This window comes from Dermacentor variabilis, chromosome 1, assembly GCF_050947875.1.
Source record: "Dermacentor variabilis isolate Ectoservices chromosome 1, ASM5094787v1, whole genome shotgun sequence".
Lineage (NCBI taxonomy): Eukaryota > Metazoa > Arthropoda > Arachnida > Ixodida > Ixodidae > Dermacentor > Dermacentor variabilis.
Genome location: NC_134568.1, coordinates 15,905,202 through 15,916,406, shown reverse-complemented (window position 1 = coordinate 15,916,406; position 11,205 = coordinate 15,905,202). Strand labels below are relative to the sequence as shown.

Genomic DNA, 11,205 nt, shown 5'->3' with positions numbered 1-11,205 from the left:
GCTATCGCGTCACTGCTTCGCGTTACGGGCGAAATTTTTTTTTTTTTAGCTTTTCCTTCGTGTGTCAATATATGTTCGTCGCAGACACGTTTCAAATCAGCGTCTCCGTGTACAGTGCTGTATATTGTATGCCTTTTTGCGGTCGCACTCCTTCGAACTGGAGCCGGGAGACAATGACGAAAAAGAGGATAGCCAGCTAATCTCGAGGAGCTCGCGCCAGCGCCTAGCACTCAGTGTTCTTCTGGTCGGCAACTATTCGGACGCTACCGTTTCGCCTGTATTCCTCGACACGTTTTAGGAGTCTAGCGACGAGCGGCCGAATGGATGCCAAGGCAGCACGGGGTTCCAGCAGCCGGGCAACGCAGCAGATGGCGCCCGGGGTGATGTATGCGTTTGCTCTTCTGCCGATTCTCAAGATCAACTGGATCATCATGAAACAGAAGCTGTGCGCCGTGAGGCACGCTCTCTCCGCCAGAAAGCCCCTAAACTTCCGGCGAATTGAGCGTATATTGGTCCAAGCGTCCCTCCTGATCTCCGACATCAAGCATACCACGAATGTGCTCGAGGAGGAGGTGCGTAACCTGAAAGCCAAGAACCGTGCCTTGAAGGCTGAGACCGCACGTCTGCTGAAAAGACTGTCCCGTATGCGCCAGGAGGCCCTCATGGTGCGAAGCCACGCCGGAATGCCAAACCCGAGATCAGGCCCGATTGACTCCGCCCCAGATGCAAGCTCCAGTTCGGCAACCACCGGTTTCCTTCAAGAAATCGCCACCCAAGGTGCTGCTGCATCCACTATGCCAACAGACGCGTCCACACTGGAAGGTCCCTCCACCTCTCAGAGCACTGGTGAGAGTGCCGATTCCCACGGCCACCCGAAAGAGATCGAGGCCGCGGACACGCACTCCTCGGTTAACGTGGACCCGTGATGCGTCTCGGGCCAAGCTTCCAGTGCCATCGACTGAGGAAGCAACAGCGGCTTCAAGCGTGATGGAAATAAAGCCGTCAAACCAATTTGCCTTTCTTTCTTCGTCATCGTAGCTGTTCCATGTTTTGGGTACCATTCAATTAACCCGAAATTCTCCATGAAACACAGTAGAAGGCATATTTGTTGTGATAATCTCCCGAAAGTTTTATTGAAACTATTTTCCTGCAATTCGCCTTATGCAAGTAGTATTTTAGCATAATTTTATTGAGCAGCAGCAACATTTATGAGAACCATGCAGGCTTGCCCGAAGTGGACCATGCCTATATGCTTCAGAGCCGGAAACAGGTATATCTGCGGAGAGAGAAGTTGTTCTTGTGGGAAAGGAGGAAAGGCTGGCACTATTTTCGGCAACCCATGCGAGAGCACGGTTCAGCGCCAGCAGGGTAGGGGAGACGGGATTAAAAGAAGGAGAGGGTAGGAGGGAGAAAGGTAGAGGGTCGTCCCAGCAGCATCAGGGCAGCCCGGCCGGGAGGGCCCAGTGGGTTAGACCGGAGGAGTAGACTGGAGGTAGACCGTATACGAGGTGGCCCAGTAGAATTGAAGCGAGTACGGGTACATTGGCTATCCCCCTCAGTGAGCACGAACCATGACAGATAATAATAATAATAATAATAATAATAATAATAATAATAATAATAATAATAATAATAATAATAATAATAATAATAATAATAATAATAATAATAATCATCATCATCATCATCGGCGGGGCTAGTACAGACATACGTATACGTCGACCAGATGCGTATGTGTTGCCATGCGTTGAGCCACGTCGGACGTTGAAGCCGGCGAGAGGCCTTGTGAAATAGCTCTTCCAAGGTAAATGAAGATACAAAAAAAGTCCCAGGACGACTAGTGTGTAACGCGAATGCTTAATCGTTAGCTGTGCTCTGGCCTAAGCGTTTTCAGTTCCGATCTTGAGGTCGCCGAATTGCTTGACGGTCTGAAAGTCTCACTTCTTCCATGACAGTTTAGTGTATAGGATATTTTACAGCGCTCTCTCTTAATCTACGATGCTCCTCTGCTCATCGCCGCCTGTCTAAGAATACACTGGCGCAGCTGAAGGCGCTACGACGACGACGGCGTGACGACAATGGAATGACAATTCTGAAATGATGAAGATAGTATAACGACGACACTGTGACGACGACGACATGGTGACGATGGGGTGACGACTTAGTCCATGACGATGGCGTGATGACAAATGTATGGGAACGACTGTATAACGAATATGGCGTGACCACTGCTGTATGGCAACGACTGTATGACGACGACTGCGTGACGGCAATGGAACGACAATTCTGAAATGATGAATATTGTCACAGACAAAGCCCCAAAAGACTTCGGTCGACGCTATAGATCTTTTATAGATCGCTGTCCTGGCACCTTCGTCGTTGTCTTCTCCTGGGAGCCACCCAACATGCCTAGCATGTGGCACCGAATTGCACCGAGTGGTTGTCAGCTGTGTCGAGGTCGTGGCATTACTCCCTCCCTGGGAGCATCGTCTCGATGCGGAACATTGACGCACTGGAGATTGCCACGGTGATACTGTTAAGAGAGACGTAGATGGTGAGAGAGGTGTGGAGCTTTGTGTTCAGCGGGACTGGTATAACTTCAATCTAGAGACGTGAACGACATCGGACAGACGTGGGCGTCGAGGACGGCGAGTGGTGCCTTCTCCTTCAGGAATCACTTCGTATGTGACATCGCCGAGTCGTTGAACGATCCTATGAGGTCCAAAGTAGCGGCGCAAAAGTTTCTCCGACCGACCACGCTGGCGGATCGGTGTCCACACCCATACTTTGTCACCGAGTTGATAAGTGACGTCGCGGTGACGAAGATTGTATCGGTCGGCGTCGTTATGTATTTGGTGGCAGATACGCATTCCTGCGAGCTGGGGCGCCTCTTCGACGCTTCGAGTGAATTTGGCAGCATCAGTGACAACATTAGAACAGTAGGTGCGTAAAAGCATTGCGTCCAACGTTGTTACCTTACTGAAAAACGAGATCATCGACGATACGATGGGCACCAAGGACAATAGAGCCATACTCGGGCTGGACTTGCAGAGCGCCTTCGATAAAGTGAGGCACTCGGCTATCCTGGCCCAAGTATGCAGGCTAAACATGGGCAGGAGGACATACCAGTACATAAAAGACTTCCTGACTAAACGGACTACCGAAATCTGCGCGGGAGACCTGCAGCTCGAAGAGAAGAAGCTGGGAAGCGTCGGAACTCCGCAGGGCTCGGTGATCTCACCGCTACTCTTCAACCTCGTGATGATCGGGGTGGCCAACCGGCTAGAAAGAGTAGCGGGAGCCCAGCACACCATCTACGCCGACGACGTTACGCTATGCGTACCGGGAGGAAGCGAAGGACACATCGAGACAACGCTGCAAGAAGCGGTCAATGCCATCGAGGAGCAGCTGGGCGGGTCTGGACTCGTTTGCTCTCCGGGTAAGTCAGAACTGCTGGTGATTCCACCGACAGGAGCGGGCAGGAAAAGAAAGAATATGGAAGTCAAGTACGAGCGTCCCAAGATCACGGTCAAGACAGCGGGAGGACAAGTAATACCAAGTAAGATGACAAGTAAGATGATTCGAGTACTCGGATTGCTCACCCAGCGAAACCGAGTCAACGGTGAAACGGTCAACAAGCTCGCGGGCAAAGCGGCCGCGGCAATGAGACTCATCAAGAGGGTGTCCAACAGAAGAGCGGGGATGAAGGAGGAGAGCCTGACTAGACTCGTTCAATCCTTCGCAGTTAGCCACATAACATACTTGGCCGCCTTCCACAACTGGAGGCCGAACGAACGTAACAAGATAGACGCCACCATACGCAAGGCGTATAAGGTGGCACTCGGTCTCCTTGGGAGCACGAGCACCGAAAAATTCATGGCGCTGGGAGTCCACAACACGCTGGACGAAATAGCCGAAGCACAGAGAACGGCGCAACTCGAGCGTCTCTCTGAAACGAGAACCGGAAGACAGATACTGAGGGACCTTGGCCTTGAGCCGAGGGAAGGCAAGCAGCAGAAAGACGTACCTATACCGGATAGCAGCAACAGAAAGCTCAGGGTCTGCCCGATCCCCAGGAACGTGAACCCCGAGCACAACAAGGAGCGGAGGTTGGCGAGAGGCAGGGCTTTCGTGGACCTCCACGCCAGAGAAGAAGGCGCCGTCTACGTGGACGCGGCGGAGTATCGAGGGAGCAGCGACGCATACACGGCGGTGGCTGTCGGGGCATCGACGGGTGCAACGAAGACCGCGGCGAGCGTCCGGACTCGAGAGGCGCACCGGGCGGAGGAGGTGGCCATCGCCTTGGCCGTCTCCGACCCCGGATGCACTACAGTGTTGTGCGACTCTAGAACGGCCGTGTAGAACTACGCCAAGGGTAGGGTATGTAGTGAGGTCGCGCGCATACTGCGCAATGGCGAAGACATCGGACGCAAAAGGGCTGTGGTGATCAAGTGGTTTCCGGACCACATGGGCATTGACTTGTCGGAACGGGGGAACGTGAACCACAACGAGACGGCCAACTCGGTCGCGCGAGGACTAACCAACCGCGCCGCTGCAAGTACGGCCGACTCGGAGTGTTGGTCGCGGTGCAGTGCCAAGGGCAAGATGACCACCATCCACGAAATAGTGAAGTGGTACAGACTGAACAGACAGAGTATGCCTCCACCTCACCCGGGGCTTACCCGGAAGGAGGCAGTGTTATACAGACAGTTACAGACGGGGTCCCTGCTCACCCCGGTGCTAGCTAAGCACGTGTGTCCGAGCGTGTACGCGAGTGACGTGTGTAGACTGTGCGCGAAGGAGAGAGCCACCGCGGCTCACATTCTTTGGGACTGTAGCATAAATCCGCGAGAAGCCAGCGAGAAGACGACGATCCTGCCGCAGCTAGAGGCTGCAACGAGGAGCTATGACCAAGAGACACAACTCAAGGCTGTCCAGCAGGTCTCGGCAGCTCTAGAGAGGCAGCGACCGCGCGAAACCGAGGAGAAGGGGGTCTGCACCCCTAGGAAGGGGGCGGCGGCCCTCTCGGACCCGCGGAAGTAGCGAGGCACCAAGACCTTGAGGAGCACAACGCACGAGACTGACGTAGTGGCCGCGTCGCGGCAAAAGCTTGTCCTCCCTGCGTGGAGGGAGCCTAACCGACTCTGCAGGCAATTTCAATAAAATTGTTCTCTCTCTCTCACACGTTGTGGCAGCTTCCCGGCCGTGCACCAAGCGAAAAGGAGTGAAGCCGGTAGTTTCTTGAACGGCAGTATTATATGCAAACGTAACATATGGGAGAATGTCGTCCCAATTTTTGTGGTCGACGTCAACATACAAGGAAATCACATCAGCGATCGTTTTGTTTAGCCTTTCTGTGAGCCCATTCGTCTGGGGATGGTAAGCAGTGGCTTTGCGGTGAACTGTACCGAGAAGCATGATATTTTGATATCTCCCACGAGGCACTGCAATATCATTAGCAGTGCCTCGTGGGAGAGCTCGGGTTTCAATGTAACGTGTCAGGTAGTCTGTGGCAACAGCAATCCAACGGTTACCAGCCCTCGACGTAGGCTGGTAAATCTATGCCAAGCAAATCTATGCCAACCTGCTGAAAAGGGATCCGCGGAGGATCCACGGGACGGAGAAGTCCAGCGGGACGCACGGGTGGTGTCTTGCGTCTCTGGCAGTCGCGGCATGTGTTCATGTATTGCTTTACGTAACGGCGAAGGTTAGGCCAGAGGTACTTTGGCGTATGTGTGAAAACGTCCGTGCGAATCACAAGTGGCCCGAAGATGGCTCGTCGTGAGAGGCCCGCAGGCTGTCGTTACGTAGTGAATACGGCACTACAAGAAGGCAGGCGGTTGCGGTCGAGTGAAACCCAATTGTAGAGAACGCCATCGCGGAGAAAAAGCGAGGATAACTTGCGGATGAACATACGAGGCGGCTCTGGTAGACGGTTCTCAAGTTAGTCGATGAGAGGCCGGAGTTCTGAATCATCGCGCTGTTGCTTGCTGATGTCTGATACTGTGATAATGGACAGAAATGCGTCCTCTTCATCAAAGTCGTATGGCGACGGTTGAAGTGGAGAACGTGACAGGCAGTCGGCGTCAGTGTGTTTACGCCCGGACTTGAACACTATCGTCATATCGTATTCTTGCAAGCGAAGACTCCAGCGCGCAAGACGGCCAGATGGATCCTTCAGATTGGCGAGCCAGCACAATGAATGGGGATCTGTCACTACTCGAAACGATCGGCCACACAAATATGTTCGGAACTTAGCAATTGCCCACACAACGGCCAAGCATTCCTTCTCCGTAGTCGAATAGTTCCTTTCAGCTGGAGACAAAGTGCGGCTTGCGTACGCTATGACGCGCTCGGCAATGAGCGTCGACCAAAGTCTTTTGTGGCTCTGTCTGTGACAAACTGGTGGAGGTGCTGGGTACGCGTCTATGTACTCTGACCCCCAGGAACTGGAAGCGGACAACCTACGCAAAAGCCAACGGCTTCAAAGACTGCCTCCGGAATACGGCCTGCAAGATCTGCCAAGGGTGTCCCCCATAACCGCAAGCCAGACACAGGAGACATAGGCTACGGGACAGTCTCCTGCGTCGCTGGCTCTCCGCACCCCACGCTGGCCGTGGCCGTTCCATGGTGAGCCTTTTGAGGGCGTGGAAGACTGGCTCGATGACTTCGATCGTGTGGCTGACGTCAATTATTGGGACGAGCGGAAAAAAGTTAAGGAACGTGTACTTCGCCCTAGAGGACTCTGCCCGAACATGGTTCGCTAACCACGAGCAATGCATCACCACCTGGCGAGAATTTCAACGGCAGATACGCGATACGTGCATCAGTCCCGCAAGAAAAGAGCGAGCAGAGCAAGCCCTTCAGAATAGGGTTCAAAGGCCGAATGAAAGCGTTGTTATGTTCGTAGAGGACATGTCGTGGCTTCTCAAGCGTACTGACCCTGGCATGACAGAAGCGAAGAAAATACGCCTGCTGATGTGTGCAGTGAAAGAACAGCTGTTTGCTCGACTGATGCGAAGGCCTCCAGCTACAGTAGCTGAGTTCGTCAGTGAGGCGACAACAATGGAGCGAGCCCTTCAGCAAAGCTCCTCGGTCTACGATCGCCAAATCAGCCTGGGATCAGCATCTTCTCTCTCGTTGCCCTATGACACCGATGTGCTTCGAGAGCTTGTGCGTAGTGTCGTGCGTGAGGAGCTCGATCGACTACAGGGAGTGCGATTTCAACCGATCGTAGCATCCCTCACAGATATTGTCCGCGAAGAAGTCCGCCAGGCGGCACAGCCTAGCGGACTGATGCGAAGGCCTCCAGCTACAGTAGCTGAGTTCGTCAGCGAGGCGACAACAATGGAGCGAGCCCTTCAGCAACGCTCCTCGGTCTACGATCGCCAAATCAGCCTGGGATCAGCATCTTCTCTCTCGTTGCCCTATGACACCGATGTGCTTCGAGAGCTTGTGCGTAGTGTCGTGCGTGAGGAGCTCGATCGACTACAGGGAGTGCGATTTCAACCGACCGTAACGTCCCTCACAGATATCGTCCGCGAAGAAGTCCGCCAGGTGGCACAGCCATTCGTGCAAACCAGACCTGAAGCCGCCCCCGTACTGATTTATGGGCAAGCAGTGAGGCTACCTGCGCAACCCGGGAACCACCGTAACCCGCCTTCTTCTGAAGAACCGCTGTGCCACTTCCAGGGCCAAGCTTCACGTACAAATATGTGCGGGTCCACGAGCCCCCGAATCAATACGCGAAAGTCAGACGTGTGGCGCACACCTGACTATCAGCCACTTTGCATCCACTGTGGCGAAGCGGGCCACTTGTACCGTGCCTGCTACTACCAAAGAATATGACTCCAGGGCTATCACCCCGGCGCTCGTCGCCCACGTGAGGGAGAGCTCCCGAGAGAAAACCAGCAATATCTGGCCAGTCAACCTTCGTCGCCGTACGCGCAGTTTCCACCGGTTGAACAGTTCTTGCCAACGACCCGATCTCCGTCTCCGCAGAGGCGCCAGTCACGATCACCACCTCCTCGACGATCGGCGTCACCTAGCCGCTACACTACGTTCTCCGCTTCCGTGGGCAACTGGCCCACGAGCCCAAGTCGGGGAAACTAAGAACAGCGACCTCCGGGGGTGGCGGGGCCGCTGTCGAAACGCACTTCGAAAGATCCTCCGCTCCGACACCCCGACACCCCGACGACGACGAAGACGATAACGACGACGACAACGACAACGACGACTGCGTACCTTCGACACCTTCCTTCAAAAACCGTGAACCTGTTTCAGCTGACATACTCGTTTCTGTAGATAACCACCCGGTAACCGCTCTTTCGATACTGGTGCCGATTATTCTATCATGAGCGGGCAACAGGTTAATGCACTTCGCAAGGTGACGACACCGTGGCCAGGACCTATGCTCCGTACAGCCTGCGGTCATGTGCTCATGCCGATCGGCAAATGCACTACGAGGGTACAAATTCGTGAGGTCACATTTATCGGTTCATTTATTATACTGGCAGAGTGCTCTAGACAGGTCATACTCGGCATGGACTTCCTTCGGGAGTACGGCGCAATCATAACCCTTCGCGAGTTGCTTGTCACTTATTCCAGCGAACACGCAACTCATTCGGACGACTACCACCCACAGTCCACAGTGTTACGCGTTTCGGGTGACTGCTATTTTACCGCCCCGGAGTACTGCGTTGATCACCGTAGAAACAGACGATGATCCTCCTCATCTCGGAATCGCTGAAGGCAATCTGTCAGTCTTGTTGGCTCGACAGGTTTGCGTAACCCGCGGCATCTTGCAGCTGTCGTCACGGACTGCTCAGGTTTTAGTGACCAATTTCAGTCGTGAATACCAGCCCTTCGCCCCACGAACTGCCATCGCCTATTTGGAGCCAGCCAGTGACTTTCTTGCTTGTTTAACTGTAGGACACAATGATGGAGATTCTAACTGTGACGTACCAGCCAACAGCATTATTGATGTGAATTCTAAATTATCAGGTGAACAACAAGCTAGTATTCGAAGCCTTTTACAGTCTTTTGCGGATTCTTTCGCTTCAACATCGAAGGTCAACCAAACGCCTATTGCGAAACACAGAATTATTACAAATTCCAATGAAAGACCCGTGCGCCAACATGCCTAGCATGTGGCACCGAATTGCACCGAGTGGCTGTCAGCTGTGTCGAGGTCGTGGCAATATAGTGTAACGACGACAGTATGACGACGACGACATGGTGACAATAGGGTGACGACCTAGTCCATGACGATGGCGTGACGACAAGCGTATGGGAACGACTGTATAACGAATATGGCGTGACCACTACTGTATGACGAAGACGGCGTGACGACAACGGAATGACAATTCTGAAATGATGAATATAGTATAACGACGACAGTGTGACGACAAACGTATGGGAACGACTGTATGACGACGACGGCATGACGACAATGGAATGATGAATATTGTACAACGACGACAGTGTGACGACGACGACATTGTGACAATTGGTTGACGACCTAGTCCATGACGATGGCGTGATGACAAACGTATGGGAACGACTGTATAACGAATATGGCATGAGCACTACTGTATGACAACGACTGTATGACGACGATGGCTTGACGGCAATGGAATGACAATTCTGAAATGATGAGTATAGTATAAAGACGACAGTGTGACGACGACGACATGGCGACAATGGGGTGACGACTTCGTCCATGACGATGCCGTGACGACAAATGTGTGGGAACGACTGTATAACGAATATGGCGTGACTCACATATCCACACATATCCACTGGAACTGTAGAGTGGAGTCTGCTTTGTCACTGGGATTGGCCCACAGTTGCGGACGGTGCCAATGGTGCTAAACTGAGCAACTGAGCAACGAGTTAAGAAAAGCTAATGCTTTCAAAAACCTGGGAGACGCTTAAGCTTCGCCTCTAAGAGTAGAACGCGACAGTATTAAAAGGCGCCTGACTGCTTATCACGGTTCCCTGCAACTGCAGTTTATGCAACCGTAATCTTTACAGGGAAACGCTTGCGGCGAAGGGTATGCACGAAGGTGAGCTTTCTGGTTCTTTGTTTTTTTTCTGCCGCCCGGCCGGCGCTTACGGTGCCGCAGATGGTAGAAGCGCCGTGCTCTGCGCTATGATTGGTAGAAAGCAGGCCGCGCGCGTCGCTCTATGATTCGTAGAGACGCGGCGGGCACTGGGCTGTGATTGGTAGACACGTTTCCCTCACACCGCCGAGGCCGTGCTCACTGCGGAACGGGGCCCTGAAAATTATCGCTCTAAAGAGTGTGGCAGCACTTAGCGACGATGATTGTCAGCCACAACTTTCTTGTGTAATTTGCGCTACCCCGTAAGCGCCATCTAGTAGAAAAGAAGCCGAACGCTAGAAGAAGAAAACTAATGATGCTAAAGCAGACGCACTCAGCCATTTTTGTTCTGCGTGAGCAAAAACCATGGGGCGATCCCGAAGATAGAGAATACCGGGCCGACCCACAGAAGGGGTGAAGCAGGCTTCAAGCACTTCGCCAACTTGCAAAAATAAATTTAATATCTTGGGTCCAAATACAACCCGCATCAAATATTAAGCTGATAAGAACTGATACTACACTTTGACCCGCGTCGGCCCTGTCTACGTTCGCACTGTCCTCTCTCTGTCGGCGTTCCAAGCTCTTGCGTATCTACTTTCCTTTCCTTCCGCTCTCCCGTGGTGGCGGTTCTGTCGAAACGTCACGCGTGTCTTGTTTGCTCCGGCTCCTCAGGGTGGCGGTCGCGTCTTCTACGCTAACTTATATAAAAATTACGGTAAATGAGTTCGCACCTTTGTTCAAAGTTCTGTGTCACTCCTGTGTCGTATCCTAAACAGCTTCGCTTGTTGTCCACCTTCACAGAGAGGAATTGCTCGTGATTTTACAGCGAAGTTGTATATGGCTAGGGTTCCGTCCTTTTTTTCATTACATTTAAAACCTAATCTAGGACCGTCTCCGCAACTTTGAAGGCGACGTGCTAGAACACGAAGGCGTGGATGTCAGCTGCATCTAGCATACAGATGTCGGGAGGGCATCAGACAATCTTGGCAGCAGATGGCGCAGTCACTCTCTCCAGAATCACTATTATCTACTGCTATAGCGTCGGCCGAGGGGCTGAGCAAATACTCCGTGAATCTTCTGCACATTTGCTCGCGAGAAGTGT

At 52.9% G+C, this 11,205-nt stretch overlaps 2 pseudogenes; one reads left to right on the top strand and one right to left on the bottom strand.

Moving 5' to 3' along the window:
- Window positions 1–320: 320 nt before the first annotated feature.
- On the top strand, window positions 321–5,043 carry LOC142585459 (uncharacterized; annotated as a pseudogene).
- Window positions 5,044–10,464: 5,421 nt separating this feature from the next.
- Window positions 10,465–10,645, bottom strand: LOC142567755 (U2 spliceosomal RNA; annotated as a pseudogene).
- Window positions 10,646–11,205: the final 560 nt, after the last annotated feature.